This window comes from Symphalangus syndactylus, chromosome 1 (assembly GCF_028878055.3).
Source record: "Symphalangus syndactylus isolate Jambi chromosome 1, NHGRI_mSymSyn1-v2.1_pri, whole genome shotgun sequence".
Taxonomy (NCBI): Eukaryota; Metazoa; Chordata; class Mammalia; order Primates; family Hylobatidae; genus Symphalangus; species Symphalangus syndactylus.
Genome location: NC_072423.2, coordinates 117,825,089 through 117,850,281, shown reverse-complemented (window position 1 = coordinate 117,850,281; position 25,193 = coordinate 117,825,089). Strand labels below are relative to the sequence as shown.

Here is a 25,193-nt window from a genome sequence, read left to right as displayed (position 1 = left end):
CTATGGCAGTGAAGGATGTATGTTACTACTAGGTGGTCGTGAAAGTCTGGGCTTCCCATCAAATGGGGAGGCTGTGGGGCAGCTGGTTACCACTAGGCAAAGGTGGAAGTCTAGGCTATCTGATATGGTTTGGCTGTGTGTCCCTATCCAAATCTCATCTTGTAGCTCCCATAATTCCCACGTGTTGTGGGAGGGACCTGGTGTGAGATGACTGCATCTTGGGTTGGGGGGGTTCTTTCCTGTGCTGTTCTCATGATAGTGAATAGGTCTCACTAGATCTGATGGTTTTAAAAACAGGAGTTTCTTTGCACAAGTTCTCTCTTTGCCTGCTGCCATTCACGTAAGATGTGCCTTGTTCCTTCTTGCCCTCTGCCATGATTGTGAGGCCTCCCCAGCCATGTGGAACTGTAAGTCCAATAAACCTCTTTTTTTTGTGAATTGCCCAGTCTCAGGTACGTCTTTATCAGCGTGAAAAGGACTAATATGCCATCCATCTGGCCTTCACTAAAACTGAGGGGTGGAGGGGGAGGCAATTTTCCCTGGTGTTTTGCAGGAATGGGATATTTACAGCAAAAAAAAAAAAAAAAACAGTTTGCTAAACTGTTTCTTCTTCCAGTCCTTTGACAAAAGAGACCAAGCTTCCCTGGGGCTTTGTTTTGTTCTGTGCTCACTGGCATTCCTGGATTGTGGGTTTCTCTAGCACCAGGGTAGAATATATAGGAGGCAAGAAGCAAACCCAGAGAACTCACCATTACGTTGTTCTGTGAGTTCCAGGATCCCTAGTTGGTTCACTCTTTTCTCCACCTTTCAGTCTTCCAGTGTTTTATATATAATGTCCAGTATTTATAGCTATTATTAGTAAAAGGGATGGGGATAAATTTGTCTACTCTATCTTGACCAGAACCTGAGGTATCCTTGGCATCCTGCTTTTTTTAACCAAGCTCTCAGGTGATTCTGGGGTACAAACAGATTTGAGGAAAACCAAGTAGCTCTTAACCAAAGAAGCAGGCCATGAACCACATTACCACTTACCAGTTTAAAAGCTTGGAAATGTTTTCCTATTTCTTTTGTATATAAATTAGAGTAGGCTCAGTGTTATAATCACATCACCATCACTCAGTTGCTTTCTGATACATCTTGAGTCAGGAAGATGATCACCGTTTAGCTGGCACAAGAACCCACAACCCCACTGCCTAAGCTGTGGGCAGCAGTGAGCAGCCTACATGTTAGTTATGCCTTATTAATAGCAACAGCTAGTATGAGTTACTGTTCTGCTTTACTTCACTGCAAAATATCTTTTGGGTTTCAACAACACCTGTATGCCCATAGGAGTATGCTATGCATGTGACTCTCCCCTATCACGTACTATGGGGGAAAGACAAAGGGCCAAATGTTGCAGCCGGAACCCTGCAGAACTTCAGATCAGGTCTATCACTTTGCTGTGTGACACTGGACATGTTGCTATGCCTCTCTGGCTCCTGGGTGCCTGGATGATCAGATAAAGCATCACGCTGACCTTGGCTTCTCACCTGTTTAGCAATCAGCTATGAAGCAGGATGCCAGCAATAAACATAAGGCCAGCTAAGCCAGGATACAAAGGAGTGGCTTCATTTTTTGTTCTCAGAAGGGAGAAAGGAGAGGTGACTCCCACTCAGGCAATCCTGTCTACCCAGAACCTTAGAAGATGACCTTATTTGGAAAAAGGCTCTTTGCACAGGCAATTAGATAAGAATCTTGAAATGAGATCATACCGGATGAGGATGGGTCATAAATCCAATGTGACTACCCTTAAAAGAGACAGAAAAGGACACACAGAGAAACAGAAGGCCATGTGAAGATAAGGACGAGACTGGAGTGACGCAGTTATAAGCCAAAGAACCAGCCCGGATGACCAAAACCATTAGAAGCAAAATAGAAGCGAGGAAGGATTCTCCCCTAGAGCCTTCAGAGGGAGCATGGCCCTGCTGACACCTGAATCTTGTACTTCTGGCTTCTAGAACTGGGAGAGAAAAAATTTCTTTCATTTTAAGCCACTAAATGTGTGCTAATTTGTTACAGCAGCTCTAGGAAACTAATACAGGGACCATAAGAATTCATTTGAAAAAGGGGTTCTGTGCTCTTAAGAAGGAATTCCATTGCTACAAAGGTTAACAACCACTAAGCAAGTCCTCATTTTACCCAGAGAAGCAATTTGCCCAACGTCACACAGCAAATCAGGAATAAGAATGGAAGTGTTCTAGAATACACACACCTGCTGCAGCGCTGCCTCCCAGTGGGGATGACTGGGGAGACCAGCAGGTCACCAGCAGGCCCAGCTGTGCAGCTTCTGTTTCAGGTTCTCATGAAGTTAGGTCTCCGCTTCGCCATCCACCTGCCTAGCTCCAGGGCCTGGGCCAGTCTGATATGGATGAGCTGCTCGAACTCTCTTGAGGGATGGGGAACTTGTATCTAGGACGGTCAGAACACCTCAGTCTCGGGAGATCAACTCCATACATTAGTTTGACTTGTGGATTTGCTCTTCTGGAGACACCTTTAAAGGTATCACTGATCAATCAGTAGCTATCACATCATCTCCCAAACCAGCCTGGCTCTCAGCTTCCAATGCACTACTGGTTGCAGGTAGCTCCCAGAAGAGGATATGCACTGTCTGGATAAGTTTGAGGATAAAAAGACAGAAAGACTCAGGTTCAAACCCCAGCTCCTTGACCTACTGCATGTCCTTTCTAAACTCAGGCTCCTCATCAATGAAGATGGGGGTACAGTACCCACCTCACAGGAATGTGGAGGTCAGAAATGATGTATAGTTGAATTTCGTGAATGGTGATACTCAACCACTTTTCACTTATAAAAACCACAATTTCATTCCATCAGGTTCAACCTAACAGATGCAGTATATAGCGGAGAGGAAAATAAAAAGGTTTTAAGGCACCAGATAGCTAATAAAGGGCCACTGGGATATAGACAAAACATTGGCATTTTAAAACATTTTGGACATACGTGGCTGCCTTCATCTGACTCAAAGCAAAAACTGATCAGTGGTGAGGCAGGCACTGTCACTTTTCATCAGTCATTTGAAACAAAGGATTTTATAGCTAAGCAGGAGAAGATTCCTTCCAAAGAAGATGGAGACAGACCAGACAGTGAACGCTGTCACTATGTCATTGGCACCTTGGGCCTGGTCAGTCGCCAACCCTCTGCTTCTTGGGCGTCCAGGTCGAGTGTACTGACAAGACAACACAATGGACACTATTGCTTCCCCCAGCAGCCACGGCCCTCTGCCCTCTTCCTTTTCCTAACAACATCCCTAGTGTGTCCAGACAGCCACCCTCCTGCTGACACCCACGAGGCTCAGAGAAGCTCAGACCTTGCACCTCAGGTGGACTGTCAGCAAAGCCTACTTCTTCGGCCAGTTACTGGCCCAGCCATGGCAAGTTACCTGAATGGGACCAATTCAGCTGAGGAATGAGGTGTCGCATGCCATGTTCCTACCCACTGGACAGAAAAAGAAGGTGTTGTCCCAAGGCTGCTGGCTGCCATCTGCTGACCATGCGGAAACCAGCTTGAGGCAAATACAGTGCCTAGGATGGCATGGCCAAAGAGATACAGAGGACCCTGGTGACATCTCCGAGCCCCATCTCTGGACATCCTGCTGTGAGAAATGGTAACTCCTCATTGCTAAAGCCAGGTTGGATTGGGATTTTGGCTTCCCACAGCCAGAACATTCCAACTGGTATGGAGGGAGAACTTGTTTGCAAAGTGTCATGCGTGAGGCAAACATGCAGGGTCTGGCTGCGTCTCCTGTTCCTGAGCTCTGTGCTCTAGCCCAGGGGGATTATTTGGCATCAGTTTCCCCTGGACTCTTCTATAACTTGGGCAAATGAAGCCCCCTCCCTAAGAAACCTTTTCATGAGACATGAAAACAATCAAATAGAGGATCTGCGACAATTTTCTATACAGGTGCCACCTGCCAGTAGGGAATGAGAACTAAGGCCACCAAAGTGTCACAAAATGGGCAGAAGGTGGGCCTCAGTGAGCCCTGCAGTCAGGAAGTGCCAGACCCCTCCTGAGGAGCAAACAAGTCCTCTGGTGTGGCTGTTCCCTGGAGCTTTCAGAGGGACCGAGATGTGATATCTGAACAGTATAAAGGCAGGGGCTAGGAGGCAGTCCAGGGAATGTGACCCAAGAACACCACACAGCCCAGTCTGGTTGGAATGGATGGTTCACAAGGAGAAGTAGAGAGAAACTTAGAAAAATCAGCTGAGGGTGTGAAGCCAGATCAAGGAGTTTGAACTGTATCCTATAGGCAATAGGTAGCTATTATAGGTTTTGGAGCAGAGCAGCCTGGAGGTTCTCTGGGAGAACAGAGATAGAAAAACCAGTTAGGAGCTCCCAAGGTCAGTCTCCCCATTTAACACAAGAGAGGAGAGCCTGAGTGTTAGAATGGGGGGCCTAGAAGGTAGCGCACAGAGGAAGCTGGTGGGTCACAGTCTGCATGAAGTGGGCACAGGAGCATGTTCCCGATGGCAATTCAAGTCCCAAAGTCTGCAGAAGATTTAAATTTAAATAAATTCTGACGAACTCAAAGCTCATCCTTTAATAAAGCTTCCACTCATTCACATCTTAATGGGCCTTCTTGGTGGTGAGAGAAGAGGATAACGTCACAGCTATCTTGAGGGCCCCGCAGAAAGGAGAATACAGTGGGGCCCTGACTTCATGTCCTTCATTCAGGTCTTCAAAGCTCTTGTGGAACACAGGCTGAGAACTTCTGGGCCAGCCACAGGTGAGAGGCCAGAGCTCTGTGGCTGCCTTCTTAGCTGGGTTTTAACAGCACCTCCAGTCAGCCTAGTTCATCTCTAGGGGAGTGTCTCTGTGAGCATAGAAACCCTGCAGCTGAGAAATCTAATTAAACTCAGTGTTTCCTCAGTCTTTTCCAACCCATACACTCATTGATAATAAAGAGAAACTCTCTCATGCCCCAAACTGACGTGTAAAGTTCAGTATCCCCTTCTCCCTCATTCATAAGACTCTCTTCTGCAAAGTCTGCTCCTCAAGACCAGTGGATTCCATCAGCCTTTACTATCTGAAGTCGGTATTTTATATCAACATCTATCTATATATTTTACTTTTCAATGTAAAATTATATCACTGCACATGCTCTTTCAAATAGGCATGCCCCCAACTGGACATTCTCCATACAACCCCACCAGCTAAGAACTACTGTGCTGAACCACACTAAAGTGCTGATATGACCATTTTTGACCAGTGTCCCATGGTCCTGCCATAAGAACCAGCTATCCTTACCACCACCATGGTATGGACAGTTCTTCTCAAGAGAGGACACCTGTGTGCCCAGTAAGACATGCCCTCAGCTGGAGTTCCGACATCTGATCTCTAGGAGGAAAGAGGAGAAGCCAGGAGCTAGAAAGAAACCAGAAAGAGGGAGAGTTCATTGACATTTGAGGTTAGGAGAAGAAAAAAAAAAGGATAAAATAAGAAAAGGGAGAAAAGGTTTAAAGAGAATGGAAATACAGCGAGGAGAGACTGTCTTACCAGGGGGTGGAAAGGAGACCACCCTGAGATCCTCAGCTCAGATCTAGACCAGGGAACTGAAGAGGAACTCACGCTGGGGTGGCAGGGAGGAAGGCACCAGGGAGGAAGATGAGCAGGAGGAACAGTGGGAATATTTGTGAGTGTTTACCCTAAAGGAATGTCTGGACTGACAGGTGTAAGAGGAACTATGTCAAGCACAGTTCAAACACTTTTTGTATACACAAAATATCAAGGTGCTAATTTCAGACACTGATTCTCCTCCCACAAAGTATCTAGTGATAACTATCATAGCTAAGGAAATGGTTGGAATTATAGGCGTCCCTAGTTCAGTTCACCAAGAGGGCCTGGAAGCAATGACAGTGCAGTAGCAATCAGTATACCCAGCACCCAGATCTGGGTTTCTAAAAATCTTTCTCTACAAAAAGGAACCAGAGCTCCTTGCAGAAATGGTTTATTCCAGGGCTAGGGCAGGGAAAGTACAAGACAAGCTTGGAACATTTTGTAGTGCCAGAATGTAAAAGTATTGAAAAAAAATGATGGAGAGACAGTGAAAAGGCACAGGAGCCAGCATGAAAGAGCTCCCAACAGCTAAATCTTGGATAATTTTAGTACCAAAATTAAAAAGTAATAGTAATGAATTATAACCCATAGAATAAAATATCCATGAGTCAATATTGATATGAATAAATAATTAGGAGAGAAAGGACAGATCTTCCTTAGAGAATTCCAATTAAAAAATGTAGAGGCAATCATGGAAATAGAAGATCACCATTTGGCAAACATCACAGTAATAACTGTTGCAGGCAAGATCTGCTGATAGATGCTAAAATTAGTGGGTGAAAAAGTATGATGAGAGAATATTTGCATAGTCTCAAAGATTCTTCCCATGAGGTGCACATTAATTACAAAGGTAAAAATAGAAACTACAGTACAGAAGCCTGGCAGACATGCCCTGAACCAAGTAATCAAAATTAACATCACTTGTAATAACATATTGACGTAATGTACCCCTTTATATGATGCACTAAGACAGGACCTCACTTCTGTGATTTTCTTGCCCAAAATGCGTAACTTCAATCTGTGATTCTCGTTCCAGTTCTAGCTCTGAATAAGGTCTGTAGGTTAGCTAATAGAAAAGACCTTAAACCCAAATTAAGGGATGTTCTACCAAATACCTGGCCAGTACTTGACAGGGCTAAGGTCATAAAAGACAAGGGAAGATGGAGGAGCTGCCTCAGATTGGAGGAGACTAAAGAGACACAGCAACTTAATGCAGTGTGGGATTCTGGTTTGCATCCTGGACCAGAAAGGGAATATTAGTGGGACGATTTTGAATAAGGTCTATGGTTTAATGTGTTGTGTGAATTTCCTGGTTTTGATCATTATACTGTGTTCTGTAAGATGTTAATAGTAGGGGAAGTGGGGAGGAGTGGTTTATGCAACTTTTTTGTAAGTCTAAAATGTATTCAAAATAAAAAAGTTATTTTAAATTATTTATTTTTAAAATAAATTAGATAAGAAACATGAGTTTTTGTTTTGTTTTGTTTTTTTGAGACAGGGTCTCACTGTTGCCTTGCCCAGGCTACAGTACAGTGGCATGATATCAGCTCACTGCAACCTCAAATTCCTGGGCTCAGGCGATCCTCCCATCTCAGCCTCCCAAGTAGCTAGGAGTATGAGCGTGGGCCACCAGCCTGGCTAATTTTTAAATTTTTTGTAGAGAAAGGGGTCTGGCCATGTTGCCTAGGCTGGTATTGAACTCTTGTCCTCAAGCAATCCTGCCTCAACCTCCCAAAGTGTTGGAATTACAGGTGTGAACCACCGAACCCAGCTGAGAACATGAGTCTTTATAAATGTTAATGACATGTAAAATGACATGAATGTGGTTTGCTCTAAAATCCTCCAGCGAACAAAGTAGACAGACAGAACCCGACAGGGGGATACTGATCACTGTGGAGGATGGTGGAGTTCTTTATATATTTGTACTCTTTTGTGTTTACTTGACATAATAAATAAGTTAGGCCGGGCGCGGTGGCTCACGCTTGTAATCCCAGCACTTTGGGAGGCCGAGGCGGGTGGATCACGAGGTCAGGAGATCGAGACCACGGTGAAACCCCGTCTCTACTAAAAATACAAAAAATTAGCCGGGCGTGGTGGTGGGCGCCTGTAGTCCCAGCTACTCGGAGAGGCTGAGGCAGGAGAATGGCGTGAACCCGGGAGGCGGAGCTTGCAGTGAGCCGAGATTGCGCCACTGCACTCCAGCCTGGGTGACAGAGCGAGACTCCGTCTCAAAATAAATAAATAAATAAATAAATAAATAAATAAATAAGTTAAAAAGGAAACAATAAAGAATTAAAGAAATCACTATTTATAAATTACAAGAGAATTCTGAAGAGTAAACAAGAAATAAATTGATATTCAGAAAAAACAAAACTAGGCCCTCTCTGGAGAGACGGGAGGCAGATGCATGCCCTATGAGCTGATGCACATTTTGCCCTGATCAAAGAATAGTTTCCAACAGAAGCTAAAGCCAAAACAGACAAACCCAGGGAATATCAGCTAGAAGAGAGGAAAGACTTACCTCCAATGTGAGTGGGCATCTCAGCCACCAGGCATCATTTCTCTAGTGATCATTCTGCCACCTGTCCCTCTCTTAAGCAGAATTGGCAGCAGGTGGGGATATGGGGCAGTGGCCGCAGGCAGGAGTCTAGGGTCCACATCTGGACCTGGCTGACTGTACATGCAGTGGCCAATCCCAGCAAAGCACTGAGATCAGGGCCTTAGGGCAAAGCTCATAAACCAGGAAACATGGGTGGGGGCCTGGTGAGGCAAATTGGCAACTAAGCAGAGACCAGCCTTCGAGACTGGGGGACATGGGGGCTGCTTCTAATTAGCTGCTAAGTCTTCCCAATCCCCCAGTCCCTAACCCCTCCTAACTACCATCTTCCTATCCCCACTCTCAGGCCCTGCCAGAATAGTGTTGATGGAAGGCAGGACAGACTGGCCTGCATGGACCTGCACCGGGCATTTCAGGTTTCTGAGTTACCCTTCCAAGGGGAAAATGGGAAGAAAGGTTTGCTGGGGATGGACAGAACAACATTTTGCTAGAAACAGCATGGTGGTTAGAGCATAGGTCCTGGAGTTCTGATTGCCTGGGAGTTTCTACCAACTTTACCACTTACGAGCAGGCAGCCTACACCACTGTCTGATGAATACCCCACTCCCATACCCCTCAGGCAGGTTAGCTTTCAGACATGTTCTACACTGGCTCCCAGGGTTCCCCAGTGGGATTGAGCCCCAGCTGTCCACACTGGTAACAAGCATGACACACACACTTTTTGGCTGCCTTCCCTTCCCTCTCTCACTTTCTCACTCCCCATTCATGTTTACAAGTCTATTGGGACTGAATACAAATCATCTACTTGCTAAAGAATCCTTGTCTTAGGATCTCAGGATCTCTCCTGGGAGACTTAAAAAAAAAAAAACAGATCTAGTCCTGAATCCAGAGGAGAACCTTAATAAACATAGATATTACTGTATTTTGTCACTATGGAGACACGGAAAGCCACCCTTGCACTTCTACCTACTGTGAATTAGGTAGCCAAAGTGTGGTAGTAGGAAGCCGACAAGTACTTGGGCAGTCAGTGGTCACTACAAAACACTGTCAGTCTATTTCCCACACTCCTGTGGCACCTGCCCCTCCTCCCAACAGCCTGCATAAGCCAGCCGAACTGAAGGATCATGCAAAATCTTCAGGAAGGTTTTCAAAAGACAACAGATGGAGGCAAGGAGTATATTAATCGGATCTCCAGCCCTAAAGAAGATAAAGAGGCCTTTCCCCATCACCACATCGAAATGTTCCTGGATAATAAACACACAATTCTCTAGGAGGAAAATTCACAATGTTGGAGAATAACTGGGCCAAGTTGCTTACTGGGCAACAGACCCAGTGATTTCCCCTTTCTCCAGGCCAATTTTCACTGCTGTGGGGCTATCACAGCCTGGAGAGGCTGCCAGTCTCACTGACAACAGAACAGCAGCAAGGAGGCAAGGGAAGTGAGGGAGCCCAGGTGGCCCTCCTTGGCCTTGGAGACTGAAGAGACTTGGAGCTAAGCCGCTGTCTTCCACAGGACTGCGGCCTGGTCTGACTGACACTGTCTGTTTGGTCCTAATGTCTGACTGTTCAGGGCAGTCTGTGCACCAACTGCCTCCCCAGGGCACTGGTGACAAAGGGATAAGAATTCTTTCAGACTGAAGGCCTCCATGCCCCACTTCATCTGTCTCCTGGCTCTGCTGAAATGTGCAGGGGCCAGGATCCCAGCATCACAAGAAATCTGACTGTGCAGTGACGAGGAACTCCCTCTCAGTCCTAAGCAGCCCACCCTCCTTTGTGCACTTACTCTGAGAGCACAAAAGCAGAGCTGGAATGTGCCTCTCCTGCACCTGCTGTCCGTAATCCTGTCTCCCAGTGAACTCACTTCTGAGCAGTCATGCAAGCTCACCCTGTCTGCAGTCAGATCTGGCTAGCACCCCAACCTGTTGAGCTCCTGCTACGTCTCAGTGCTATGCTAGGTCCCTCACACGCATACGCAGCCTTGCTAAATCCTTCCTTACCCCTGCTCAGCAGGGTGGTGCACTTTGTCTCCATTTTCCATCCAGAGAGAGGCTCAGAGGCTGAGCCATGTGTCAACAGTCCAGGATTCAACACCAAGCACATCCACCTGTGCTGCCTCTCAGAGACAAGGGCTGCCCAGATGGAGTCTTGTCATGAGGAGGTGAGAGGTGGCACTTGGAGGCATGGGCCACCCAGGATAATACATTTTGTCTCTACTTAGTGCCTTCCTGAAAACAGAGGCTGATTCTTCAGGATGTGCGGGTGGGCATGAAGGTCCGATGGTCACTGATGCAAAGGACCCCATCGCCCTCTGGGCTTACAGAGCCTCCAATGAGATGGGATCTGTACAGGACAGATGGTCTTTGACACGAGCCATTCCACACAGAGGAAAAAAAACAAACAGATCAGCCTTTTTCCTGCTTTGGCAAGGACATGACAGGTGCCCTAACAAAGGGTCCTCCAGCCTTGCTCCTGCTCCATGCCAGGAGAGCTGCGTGCTTCAGTGCTTCCCGGCTGTCTTGCCCTAAAGCGTTCCTCTAGGTACTAGCCCCAACCCTATGGAGTATCATTATTCCCTATTTTTAGATGAGGAACCAGAGGTTGAGGAGGGTCAGTGACTTGCCCAAGGTTACAACAGGTGTGAAGCTTAGGTCTTAACTCAATGTTCTTGGACTCTAAAGACTGTGTTGAAAACCACCCTCAAGATACAGAAGATCCAGTCTTCACTAAAGTGGGGCAAGGGGCAGAGAAGAGAAAGAAACACCTCAGACATTCAGAGGACTCAATCAGGGAGGAGCAAGCCCAAATAAGGGCACGCACATCCCACCCTACTTTGCAGCCCAGTCCCTTCGTGGACCCATGACAATGACCAGAGAATGACACCGGTTGACCAGCTGAAAGTCATCAGACTTTGGGGCAGGGAGAAGGGAAGATGAGTGAATGCTGGGTGGATGTGATCACAGTGCCCAGTGGTGAAACTCTTGAAGGAGACGAAAGGGCTTCAAAGGGGACCCAACAACCTTGATCCTTATTTGTTTGCCTTCCTTTAGAAAAGTGGAGGTAATTAAACTAGGAAAAGCTGGCTCTTCCTATCACTCCTCTTACTCGTGCCCTAAGTGGAGTTTTGGCCCCTCCACTGCTCTGGGACCAGCAGCTGATTCCTGTGCTGTACCTCCCATCCCATCCTGCTACCAAGCAAGGATCCAATCAGCACCTAAAACTGATTCCCAGATTACCAACAACTATTAAATATGAACCCACTCTTACCTTGAAACACACACTCAAAATCACCAGCCTCTAACACTTTATGTTCCAGGCAGTATACTGAACACTGTAGGTATATTTTCTCATTCAATCTTCAAACCAACATTAAGAGGCTAACACTACTTCTATTACTCCATTTTATTGATTGGGACACAGAGGCTGGGAGAAGCTAAGTAAATGTGTCCAAGTCCCTCAGCATGTACGGAATGGAGGCAGGATCTGAACATGGATTCTTTTTTTTTTTTATTATACTTTAGGGTTTTAGGGTACATGTGCAGAATGTGCAGGTTTGTTACATATGTATCCATGTGCCATGTTGATTTCCTGCACCCATTAACTCGTCATTTAGCATTAGGTGTATCTCCTAATGCTGTCCCTCCCCCCTCCCCCCACCCCACAACAGTCCCCGGAGCGTGATGTTCCCCTTCCTATGTCCATGAGTTCTCATTGTTCAATTCCCACCTATGAGTGAGAACATGTGGTGTTTGGTTTTTTGTCCTTGCGATAGTTTACTGAGAATGATGTTTTCCAGTTTCATCCATGTCCCTACAAAGGACACGAACTCATCATTTTTTATGGCTGCATAGTATTCCATGGTGTATATGTGCCACATTTTCTTAATCCAGTCTATCGTTGTTGGACATTTGGGTTGGTTCCAAGTCTTTGCTATTGTGAATAGTGCCGCAATAAACATACGTGTGCATGTGTCTTTATAGCAGCATGATTTATAGTCCTTTGGGTATATACCCAGTAATGGGATGGCTGGGTCAAATGGTATTTCTAGTTCGAGATCCCTGAGGAATCGCCACACTGACTTCCACAATGGTTGAACTAGTTTACAGTCCCACCAACAGTGTAAAAGTGTTCCTATTTCTCCACATCCTCTCCAGCACCTGTTGTTTCCTGATTTTTTAATGATGGCCATTCTAACTGATGTGAGATGGTATCTCACTGTGGTTTTGATTTGCATTTCTCTGATGGCCAGTGATGAGGAGCATTTCTTCATGTGTTTTTTGGCTGCATAAATGTCTTCTTTTGAGAAGTGTCTGTTCATGTCCTCTGCCCACTTTTTGATGGGGTTGTTTTTTTCTTGTAAATTTGTTTGAGTTCATTGTAGATTCTGGATATTAGCCCTTTGTCAGATGAGTAGGTTGCAAAAATTTTCTCCCATTGTGTAGGTTGCCTGTTCACTCTGATGATAGTTTCTTTTGCTGTGCAGAAGCTCTTTAGTTTAATGAGATCCCATTTGTCGATTTTGGCTTTTGTTGCCATTGCTTTTGGTGTTTTAGACATGAAGTCCTTGCCCACGCCTATGTCCTGAATGGTATTGCCTAGGTTTTCTTGTAGGATTTTAATGGTTTTAGGTCTAACATATAAGTCCTTAATCCATCTTGAATTAATTTTTGTATAAGGTGTAAGGAAGGGATCCAGTTTCAGCTTTCTACATATGGCTAGCCAGTTTTCCCAGCACCATTTATTAAATAGGGAATCCTTTCCCCATTTCTTGTTTTTGTCAGGTTTGTCAAAGATCAGATAGTTGTAGCTATGCGGCATCATTTCTGAGGGCTCTGTTCTGTTCCATTGATCTATGTCTCTGTTGTGGTACCAGTACCATGCTGTTTTGGTTACTGTAGCCTTGTAGTATAGTTTAAAGTCAGGTAGCGTGATGCCTCCAGCTTTGTTCTTTTGGCTTAGGATTGACTTGGCGATGCGGGCTCTTTTTTGGTTCCATATGAACTTTAAAGTAGTTTTTTCCAATTCTGTGAAGAAAGTCATTGGTAGCTTGATGGGGATGGCATTGAATCTATAAATTACCTTGGGCAGTATGGCTGAACATGGATTCTAAGCACTGTCTTATGCTAATAGCCCAGGCACCATTTGGACCTCACCTTCTTGGCATTCCAGTCCCACACAGACCAGGGTACTCCAACACCACCATGTTTATCTGCCTCTGCCTCCTCCACATTGGGCACCAAATTTAGAGACCAACTGGAGTGGGGAACAAAGGGCTTAGTGGCTCAGCCAGGACAAAGCATGATAAAACAAAAATTTTTTCAAAAGAAAGAGAAAAAAGAAGTCAAGAAGAGATTAAAAACATGCCTAGAAAATCCCTTTAGAAACTGAGGCAGACAGGAGGAAACTACCAATTCACTCCCCCAAACCACTTCACTAAGCTCCCAAGAACAGCTAAATGTTATCAGATTCCCAGACTTAGTGAATCCTCCTTTCTAGGATCCCAGCTTTTCTGAGCATCAGAGGATAGTGTCAAAAATGCTGTTGCAACTGCAGACCCCCGTAACAGCTGGGCAGGTGGGGTGGGGCCACTTGCCTTGGGGATCTCACCATGTGAGGCTGGTCATTGGTGCCGGATGCAGGCTGCACTTCTGGGGGCCCTGGCCAGCCCCAGACACAGGCACAGAAAAGCCCATAAGGGCTTTGAGGTTTGATAAGGAGTAAAAGCCCCAGGAATTCGGGGCCCAGAGTAGGAGGTGCACACTCACATGCCTGCTAGGGCCAGAGCCACTGGAGAAAGTAAAGCTGAGGGTGGGCTGTGTGACTTGCAGACTGAACACCTAATGCCAGCTGATGAGAGAATGGCGGGAAAGCAGCCTGGTGGTACCTATCTGTATCAGTCTGCTTGGGCTGCCGTAACAGAATACCAGACTGGGTGTCTTAAATGACAGCATTTTCTCACAGATCTGTCAGGGTTGGTTTCTGGTGAGGCCTCTCTTCCTGGCTTGTGGATGGCCTCTTCTCTGTGTGGTGGGGAAGGAGGAGAGGGGCAGGTGAGCAAGGGGGAAAGGAAGGGAGAAAGGAAGCCAGGAGAGGGAGGTGGGGAGAGACAGAAACACTCTGATCTCTTTTCCTCTTCTTATAAGGATACCAGTCCTATCAGATTAGGGCCCCACCCTTATGACCTCATTTAAGCTTCATTATTAGGATGATCTATCTCTAAACACTATCATGGGGGGGTTAGGTCTTCAACATATAAACGCGGGGAACATGATTCAGTCCATAGCAATACTCTTCTGATTTTCCCAGAGAAGCAAAAATCTATTTAAAATGTGAAATGTCCTAATTTGTAACTTCTGGCAATTATTCAAATTGAGTGAAGACAACGTGCACCAAGGCCTGGGGCTGCTGGCCTCTCGGTTGCCGGGTAAAAACGGATGCTTGTTTGCAAGCTCTGGTCTAAAGCAAATCCCGTCCCACTGGCCTCACCATGGCCTGTGCCCGGGTTCCCAGTTTTGTGACTGCCAGAACCAGCTGCTCACAGGTCACTCCTCCACGAGAAGGGTTACGGAGGTGGAGGGACCAGACAGCCAGCACCTGCCAGACCCAGGCTGCAGAAGATCAGGCACGGCCTAGGCCAGGAGGGGGTCAGCAATGGTGCAGAAGGTTTTATATTTTACTTTTACAGCAATTTGACTTTTAAGGATTGTTCACACTTCCAATTGAAAATTATAGAAATCTTATTTTGTCACTGAAAAGTGTTTTTGTCCTAAATGCAGCCTGAAGTACTAGTGCTAGATTGTGGAAGCTTTCAGTCCTGTATTGATTTGTTGTCTTACATGTTGTGAATTAGTAAGGAGTAAACATGTTTCACTAACTCAAGCTTATCCTTGGAATGATCTCTTTCCCCCTCCTTTTTTTTTTTTTTTTTTGGTTATCGGAAGTAGTACGTGGAACTGGTATTAATAACATAATGCTTACATTTGCTCCTAAATTAAATATTAACCTAACGCTATTGATAAATTCAGGCATTTATAAATCAGGTTTTCTGACCAAGGTATTTATCCTTTGGCAAAATCTTGGCAGCCTGAGTGGTTCTTGTAAAACTTAACATATTTAATTATCAAGGCAGATTTAACATTTAGTTAAAGGCTCACTTTCTTAGATTAAAACTTTGACATGGGTAGTATCTTCTTGCTTTAGAATAAAAAGCAAAGCAAAGTCAAAGCTGGAGACATTAATCCACCATCAATGGCTGATAACTGTGACTATATTGCCTTATCAATAGAAAAGGAACCCCTTTAAAGCAGGAAAAACTCCAACAGAATTCAAGTCTGTACTACTTTGGTGAGAAGGGTGATGTCAGTCTTTGCTGAGGATAAACCAAGGCTTGAGTGTGGGGCAGGACGTTCGGCCTTCCACCAGCTCATTTGCAACCCTCTCACCGGTTTTCAGCCTCCAAATAACGCAGAAATCTTTGCTTGCCACACAGCCTGCCGTGTCATCTGGCTTTTGCTTAGCACAAATGGGTCACTTGGAAGTGACATGTGCCTGTATTGGCCCTCTCTGGCATCACTGTATACCAGTGTGGTCATAAACAGGGACGCAAACAGGGAAGAGAACGGTGGGAACCTTTGTTGTGTGGCTCATAAAGGTAACGGAGAACATGCCTACACCAGGTTTTCTAGGTGGAACTGCAAAATCAAATGAAAACAATTCTTACAGGGAATGCTCAGACTCCAGTGTGTACACAGATCCAGATGGACCCTCAGGCCCAATTTGAGAGGGCTGAACTGATCAAGAGAGCCGAAAACACCCAGTATAGGAAGCATAAAACATTCACAAAGAAACATGAGGAAGTGTGCACAACAAGAAATCGTCCAGGGAAGCTGGCTGGAGGGTGGGTGAGTTTTGAGCAAGTTTTTGGAGGTGTTTTGGTGGTGATGGAGGATAAGATAAGCATCTCTGTTATGTGTCTACATGTCCCAATTACTCACGACTGCTATAAATCTGTCTGCAGCAAGCATCACTGTCTAGTTCTCACAAATGTCCAGCAAACCACGAAGTCTCCAAGCCATGGGCAGTGATGGCCAGGCCCAAAGCCATGTGCAGTTCAGTGGGCACTGCATACCCAGACAGGAAAAGCCCGGGGAGCCCAGGCTGTGGGGCAGGCACAGAAGTGCCAGGGAAGGCAGGGGATAAAGCTGCCAGGAGACCTGGGTTTCAACAATGGAGCCCTATGGGCTCAGGTGACTACTTGCAAAGCCTTCTGCAGGGTGATGCTTTATGGCAGCCTGGTCCCTGCCAGACACCCAGGGACCCTGAGATCCCACATCAGCAAGCAGAAGGAGGTGACAGGATTAGGCTGAGTTTTCCTTTGGTCTCATTACCACCGTGTCACCCTCAACTCCTCCCTTTCCTAATAATAATGATATTATCATAGCTAAGATCAACTGGCCAATCACTAGATGCCAGGTTCTTCACTTTGCAATGATAATCTTTATTTTATAGATGGTAAAAATCAAAGCTCAGAAAGGTTAGAAAGCCAAGTTTACAGAGGAAGTAAGACTAACCCAAGTAGGCTGGCTACAGGGTCTGCAATCTCCTTTTTATCTGGAAATAATTTTAAACTTAAAAAAAGTTGCATGTATAGGACAAAGAACTCTCCTACAGTCTTACCCAGATTCACTAACTGCTCATTTGACATCTTTGTTTAATCATTCTCTCTATATACAGTCAGCCCTCTATATCTGCAGGTTCTGCATATGTGACTTCAACCAACTGTGGATCAAAAATATTCCAAAAACTTAAAAATACAAAAAAAAGTATCAATTTAAAAACAATACAGTATAGCAACTATTTACATAGCATTTACATTGTATTAGGTATTATAAAGAATTTAGAGATGATTTAAAGTATACAGGAGGATTGCGTAGGTTATACACAAATAATGACACCATTTTATAACAGGGACTTGAGCATCCTTGGATTCTGGTATCTGTGGGGGGTCCTGGAACAAGTCTCCCTGAGGAGGGCAACTGTATACAAATTCTATCTCTCTTCTGAATCATTTTTAAATAAGTTGAAGAAATCTGGCCCCTTTAGCCCTCAATACTTTAGCATGTATTTTCTAAGAATGAAAACATTCTCTTACACAACAAAACTTCACGAAATGAATATTGATACTATAATGATAATGATATTATTATTAACATATGGTTTCTATTTTCTGGTCCAGAATCCAGTCCGGGATGAAGCATGGCATCCAGTTATCACCTCTCTCTAGTTCCTTCCGATCTGGGGTAGCTTCTCAGTCTATCTTCGACTTACGATCTTGACAATTTTTAGGAGTCAGGGCCAGCTATTTTCTAGTATATTCCTCAATGTCTGATGTTTTCTCATGATTAGGTTCAGGTTATGCATTTTTGTCAGGAATTAGAGTCTGTATAATTAGTTATTAATACGACCCCACCCTATGTGAATCTTTCTGGGACACTCACCTTGGGGCAGCCAGGATGAGGAAGGACTGAGAACCCCTATACTGCGTAGGATGCTAGAAGGAGTAGGGCCACTTTCCTGGAGAAAAGAAGCCCCTGCACCCATGGTGTCTTCAAATACCTGAGTTGCTGCACAAGAGTGAGGCTGCTTCTAAGGAGTGGATGCAACCCCTTCTACCTGACTGGACACACATGCATGATGGTGACACGTGCAACCCAAGCCCCAGGCACAAGTGTGGACTGTGGGCACATATGATTCCCATTCTGTCCTGCCCAGCACAGCTGTGCCAGCTGCTCAGGGACCTAGAGTAAGAACTGCAAAAAGAAGTCACAGGGAGGTGGAGCTCAGCATGGTCAGTTGGAGGAAGACTTTTCTAAAGACTAGAGCTGTTTGAGCATGGAGGACCAGCTACTTTGTAGGGCAGTGAGCCCCTGCCTGGAAGTGGTCTAGCGAAAAACAAAAACAACCCATGTGGGCTACTCCACAGCGGGGAGTAGGGCTGGCCATGGTGTCCTCCAAAGCAGGACTCAGTGGATCCGTGGACCTGTTGTAGCAGCATCACCTGGGATCTGAGAAATGCAGAATCCTGGGCCCCACTTCAGACCTGCAGAACCAGAATCTCTCTGAGAGGAGGACCCAGGAACTTGTGTCTTAATAAAGCTTCCAGGTGATTCTTACGTGTGCACAATATTGAGAGGAACTGCTCTGAGGTTCTTCTAACATTTCACAATTTTGCGATATTCAGCAAGGCATTTCCATCTAGCCCAGGTTAAACAACTAACTCAATTGAGAATAACCCTCCCCATAAGTATCAGTAAAGGCTAAATAAATTCTGTTCCCAGCTTTTGCTAAGATGATGCATAAGCCTAAGCTCTGGGGCAATCTGAGAAGCCTGCCAGACTCTAAGCTCCCTTTTGAGACAAGTTGCCCCAACCCATTCCTTCCCACACAAAGTGCACCACTTGTGGTGTGGGAGTGGCAAGAAACGAGTCCAGGTCTCTTGGCCACAGCTAAATGGACTAAGGATGGAGTCTGGGTCTAAAGCAGCCACCAGTAGAGGACATAGGGAGATGGCCATCCCTGCAGGCCAGCAGAGAGGAGGTAGGTCCCCTGAGAAAGGAGCTCCTGAACAGAGCAAATTTGGACAGCATCTCCAGTTCCTTACAATGGCTACTGTGTGACTCTCTTGGAAGCTCTGGGACCCAGCACAACTGTAGCAACTCCAGATGCCACTCCAGGATGTGCCATGATTCCTGCCACAAACCTCCACTGTCAAAGGACCCCGGGGTGTGTTTCATCACTGGGTGTGGCAATACAGCAGACCAGGTCCCCAATCCCTTCCTAAGGCTTAGCTCAGGGCTGAAGAGCAACTACACAGCAAAGAAGGGGCCTTCTCTTAGCCTTTTCAGAATGGAGAAAACAGTTAAATCTGTAGCATAAGATTGTACCAATGGCAGTCACCACTGGCAGAGTGAAAGATCTGATTCTCTTAGAGGTGCTGGAGTATGTACCAGTGAGGACATGGGAAGCCAGAGAAAACAAAAGGATTGATCCTTGTCCAGGGTAGCTAAGAAAAAAAGGATGTTGGCCTCTGGGTAGGGGATAGAGATGAATGGTCTCACCATCTTACTTTACTGAGCACCTACTATGCGAGAGGTGGTGTCTTAAGCCTTTTTCCTGACCTATTTCATTTAAGCCTCACCCTCCAAAGCAGTACCAGTATTATCCCCATTTTCTTTTAACATGAGAAAACCAAGTTTTAGTGGAGTTAAGTACCTTGCTTAAGGTCTTAAAGCCAAGAAGGTGCACCAGGATTTGAATGTGCCTCTCACTAAGGTCTTGTTCTTAGTACTGTGCTCATCTGTCATTAGACTCGGAGGAACACTCAATGGCAGAGAAGCAGAGTAGACTGTAGAGCAGTGACTTTTTATTAGTAAAGGGCAGAGCAGGTGTGGTGGCCCTGGAAATGTAGAACCACAGACCCTGGACTGTAACTTAGCAACCCAATGCTTCTTGCTGTAATTCCTCCCCACCCAGCCAGGCAGAGAGTACCTGGCTGTGACAGGTGGCTTAGGGAGCTGTGGCCATTCTCTCACCCTAAGGAGAGTCTAGGTAACATACTACTGTGATAATTATCCCATGTTCCCTGGTACTGTGCTGAGAGGGTTAAGCCATCAATTTAGAATTACAAAACCACTGTCCTTTAAGAGATATAAGAACCCTTAGGAATGATTTCCTCCAACTCTTTATTTCATAAAAGAGGTCCTGAGAGGCAGTGTGAGCTCTCACAGGCAGCCAGGATTAAAATGGCAGAATGTTGGCTCTCAGTCTGGGGCTCCTTCTCCTCCCTTATCCACAGCTCAAGGGCTGCTCTCCTTCGCAAAGCAGAGATCAGGCTCAGAGAATTATGCAGCCCCAGAACATTTCCCAGGAGCTAAACGAAGGCATTTCTTCTCATACACAAGCTTCCCAGGTCCCACCCAGCCTGCACCCTCACCCAGCCCTGCCATCCTGCGATGAGACCCTAAAGAGGCCACGGGGCTTGCCTGGGCTGCCTCTTCCTAACACCTCCTCCCCTGAACTCACTCAGGGACTGTCCCCTACAGCTTCACCACGCATCCAACACCAGCCACAGAGAGGAAACACATAGCCAGGCTGCAGGGTCCTGCCTCCAACCCACTTGGTGTGAGAAGACTCCCTGCTGCAAGACTGGAGGCTGCCCCAGGTCATAACTGGGTTTCAAGAATGCAAGAACAGCAAGGACGATGGGTTGCAGAGAAGGAGAATTACATGGCGCCAGTTCTGGAGCTGGAGATGCCAGGATATGAGTTCCCATCCCTGTCACTTAGCGGCTATGTGACCTTAGGCCAATTCTTAACCTCTCCAAGCCTTCACTTCCTGGCTTGAAAAACACAATTATACCTACTTCACAGGGTGGTTTTGTGAATTCAAAGAGACAGCAAAGGCAAAGCACCATGCCTGACAATTATTTTCTAATATTATTATTAATCATAATGGTAAAATAACTCCTGTTCACTGGTTTTCACTCTCAGCCAGGCACAGTGCTAACTGCTTTACATGCATTATCTCATTTATTCCCCACTACAAACCTGAAGTAAATGCTATTAATTCAATTTTACATTTAAGGAAGTATGCTTAGAGGCATTAAGTGAATTGCCCAATGACACACAGCGATTAAGTGGAGGGGTTAGGATTCAAAACCAAAACTGACTCCAAAGCCCATGATGACATTTGCAGGTTCCACCTTTCACATTCATTATTTCATCCAATTTAAGAAACCCTGGAAATCACGTGATTGGTAGGTCCTGGGGGAAAGTATCCCACTGACAACCAAGCTGAGATTGGCAAGGACCCTTGGAATGGGGGATTTGGTAATCTAATTTTCTAGTTAGTGCAATACTTACTAGAAGGCTTTGTTTATTGCTAAATATTTTCTAAAGCAAGGGTCAGAGCAAGAACTTGCCAACTAGCATGCTTACATGGTCACGGAGGGCCCAGCCACCAGCACCATGCCCTCCTTTCTGCTGAAGATCTCCATTCTCCTCTTCTCATTCTCGCAGGGTCCCAAGGCTCAGGACGGAACGTGCTGACCATCCCTGGGCATGAGGGGACCTATGCTCTTTCCTAGCTCTGCAGGGACTGAGATTCCTCAAGATTAATATGAAAGGATGAGCTGGAAGATCTGTAAGATTCACGAGAGCCAGAGAGGGCAGCTAGTCCCATTAAAGATGAACCTGGACTCGAAGCACCTCTAACACTTTCTATCGTTAGTCACCACGACTGCTGATATTTGCCACACACTGTTAGACATACTGGGCTGAGGACTTGCCTGGCACTATTTCATCCTCACTGCAACCCCGTGATAAAGGCACTGTACTTTCATCTCCACTTCACAGAGAAAGAAACAGAGGCTAAGAGAGGATAAGTGACTTGCTCAAACGCACACCGCTAGTAGCGGAGAACCAAGATTTGAAGGCGGGGCACATATTATAGCAAACATTTGGTGAATGAAACCTCCTTTGTCTATGCTCTTAGCTACTAAGCCCTATCAAGCTTGCCCCATAACCCTGAAGTCATCCCTTTCCACGCGGAGCCTTGTTTCTCCCAAGAGTAGGCTCTAAGTGTTGGCTGGCATAAAGTAGGCGGACACTGGTCGCTCTGCCCCTGGTGCAAGACTCCGGCCTGAGGGTCACATACTTTAGCAGAGAGTTCCCATCAGTGAGCGGGAGACGGGTTCCTAAACACACACATGGGGTCAGGAGTTCACTGGGTTCCTTCTTCAGAGGCTACTCCGGCACTGCCAAGCAGGCCGTGGCAAGCTCTTACCACCGGACACACACGGTAGGTGCCCTACTGGCCCCCAAGACGCCCAGGGATCAGCTGCAGGCCTGCCCGGGTTCTGCCTTCAAAGGCAGTTCGGGAGGGCCAGGCCCGCTCCGCGCACCTGGCGTGGCTCCCCACCACCCCCGCCAAATGTGCACTACCCATCACCTCCCAAAGCAAAAGCGCCTGAGGACCCGACGCCAGTGCCTGCCACGAGCTGAGGGCTCCAACTGGCAAGCCCCAAGGCGTTGCCCCGGTCCCCGGTCCCCGGTCCCCGACCCCCGACCCTGAGGGTCCACCCCCGCCCCGCCCACCTCCCGCGCCTCCCTCAGCTCGCTTCACACGTCACCCCTCCGTTCTGCAAACTCCTGGCTCCCGAAGGCGTCCTAGAACCTCCCCGTCACCCCGGGGCCCGGCACCGCGTCGTCCCCTCCAGGGGGTCGAGGGTTCGGCCCCTCCACTTCAAGTCCCAGGCGGATGTCGGTGTCCGCTCCAGCCCCGAGCGCGCGCGTCTTACCTGAAGCCTGGGCTCGGCGGAACGAAGCCACCTCTGCCGACGCGTCCAGGAAGCCCTACCGCGGCGCCGCTTTCCCACCCCGCCGCCGCCCCCGGCGCCAGCTTCTGGCCCAGGAGGCCCAGGCAGCCAGCGCAGGTTTGGCCGCGCCGCCGGGTTCGCAGCCACCGCCACTTCCAGGCTCGCAGGTGTGCGCCGTGCGCCTGCCCGGCGGGCGAGCCCGGCGCGGAGCCTGTGCGCGTGCGCAAAACCGCGAGTTCAGTTGCCCCGGCCCCGGCCAGAACCTTGGCTCGCGGAATCCTGGGAGGTGTAGTTTGCGTCCGAAGACAACCCGCGCCGCCACCAGCCTGCGGAATGTTGGGAGTGATAATTTGCGCCCAGAGAGGCTGAGTTTTACTTAGTGTTAGGATTACACAGTTATGGGAGTTCTGATAATACATTTAAATGCAAGCTTAACCAACAACCAAATGTCATTTGTAAAGTCAAGGTAATTAATACGTTTACATGCTTTTAAAAATTGTAATGCTACAGAGAACTTAAATACAAAAGCACCAGTCTTCTGTGGCACCATTCCATTAACCAGCTGTCATCTTATCCCACTGTCCAGTCCTGGCTGTCCAGTCCTCAAGGGCAGCTACTAATGGCTGTGGCATCTGGCATTCCCGCGGATTCTCAGAATATGCATATGCCCCTATTTCTTGATTTATGAATTTTAGATCTTTTGACTTCTTTTTTAGATCTCTTGACTTTTTTTGAACTTAAGTCATCTAGAGATGCACCTACCACCACCAACTCCACCTCCATAGAGTTATAAGATTTCTGCCTATCAAATTGGGAAAGCCCTGCCTTTAATTTAGGATTGCCCAAATGTTGAGGTATTAAGTTGGTAAATTTTTGCAGGGCAGTTTGTCAATACAGCCAAAAACCTTTAAAAACATGTAGTCAAGACTCTAACCAAGAAATTCTAATAATTGTGGATGATTGCAAAGGCTGAATAGTGTTGTTTAGATGATAATAAACTGAAAGGCTGAAGTGGTGATATTACTTTCAGAGAGAGTGGAATCGACAGCAAGGAAAATTACCAAGAATAAAAAAGGGATAATTATATAATGATAAAAGGGTCAATTCACCAAGAAGACATAATTCTAAATGTGGATGCACCTAACGACATAGCCTCAACATAAATAAATCAAATGATAGAACTATAATTAGAAATAGACAACTCTGCAATTGTAATTGGAGACTTCAGCATCCCTCTCTCAACAACTGATAGAACACTAGACAGAAAGTCAGCAAGGATATAGAAAAGCTCAACACTAATACCATCCTGATCTAATTGATATTTACATAATACTTCACCCACCAACAGAATACACATTCTTTTCAAGCAACCTTGGTATATATATTAAGATAAACTGTATCCTGGATCATAAATTTTTAAACATACAGAAGACATTAATATATATTTTACCAAAGTAGTTATACAGATGGCAAATAAGGACAGATGTTCAACATCACTAGCCATAAAGGAAATGCAAATTAAGACTATGCTGAGATATCACCATAAACCTATTAAAACAACTTAAAAATGCAGGGCATGGTGGCTCATTCCTGTAATGCCAGCACTTTGGGAGGCCATGGCTGGCGAATCACGAGGTCAGGAGTTCGAGACCAGCCTGGCCAACATGGTGAAACCTCGCCTCTACTAAAAATACAAAAATTAGCTGGATGTGGTGGTGCGCATCTGTAAACCCAGCTACTCAGGAGGCTGAGGCAGGGCAGAATCACTTGAACCTAGGAGGCGGAGGTTGCAGTGAGCCGAGATCACGCCACTGCACTCCAGTCTGGGCGACAGAGCAAGACTCTATCTCAAAAACAAACAAACAAACAACAGCAACAAAACAGCTTAAAAAATAAAATGCCAAATGCTGGTGAGTATGCACAGAACTGGATCTCTCATATATTACTGATTGGTGGGTATAGCTTGGTAGTTTCTTTTAAAAAACTAAACATATATTTCCCATATGACTCATCAATCACACTCTTGAGCATTTATTCCAGAGAAATGGAAACATGCAAAGTTGTACACAATTGTTCCTACTTTCTTTATTTGTAATTGTCAAAAACTGTCAACAAACAAAATGCCCCTCAATAGGTGAATGGTTAAATAAACCGTGATTACATCTATATAAAGAATATCATTCAACAATAAAAAGGAACAATTGACACATGCCACAACTTGGGCATTATGCTGGGTGAAAAAATGTCATTCTCAAAAGGTTACATACTCTATGGTTCCCATTTGTATAACATTCTTGGAAAGACAAAACTATAGAGATGGAGAAAATATTAGTGGTTGTCAGAGGTTGAAGACAGGGTGTAGGTGTGAATATATAAGGGTAACAGGAGGGAAATCTTTGTACTGATGAAATGGTTCTTTGTCTTGATTGTGGTAGTGGTTACACAAATCTACACATGTGATAAAATGACTGAAACTACACACAAACTTTCTACCAGGTTAAATTCCTGATTTTTATATTGTATTATAATTATGTACAATGTAACCATTGGGGGAAACTGGATGAAGAGATTCCTCTCTGTACTATCTTATTATAGATTTTCACAAATCTATAATTATTTCAAGATAAAAAGTAGGAAGAAAACAAATTTGGAAAC

At 45.9% G+C, this 25,193-nt stretch overlaps 1 protein-coding gene across 1 annotated transcript in view; it reads right to left on the bottom strand.

Annotated features, from left to right (window-relative positions):
- Nucleotides 1-22,769, bottom strand: part of POMGNT2 (protein O-linked mannose N-acetylglucosaminyltransferase 2 (beta 1,4-)) — a 29,427-nt gene extending 6,658 nt beyond the window's left edge. Inside the window, exon 1 of the mRNA XM_055281113.2 lies at nt 22,521-22,769. The gene's annotated coding sequence lies outside the window, so the exon portion shown is untranslated. The remainder of the gene's footprint in view (nt 1-22,520) is intronic.
- Nucleotides 22,770-25,193: the final 2,424 nt, after the last annotated feature.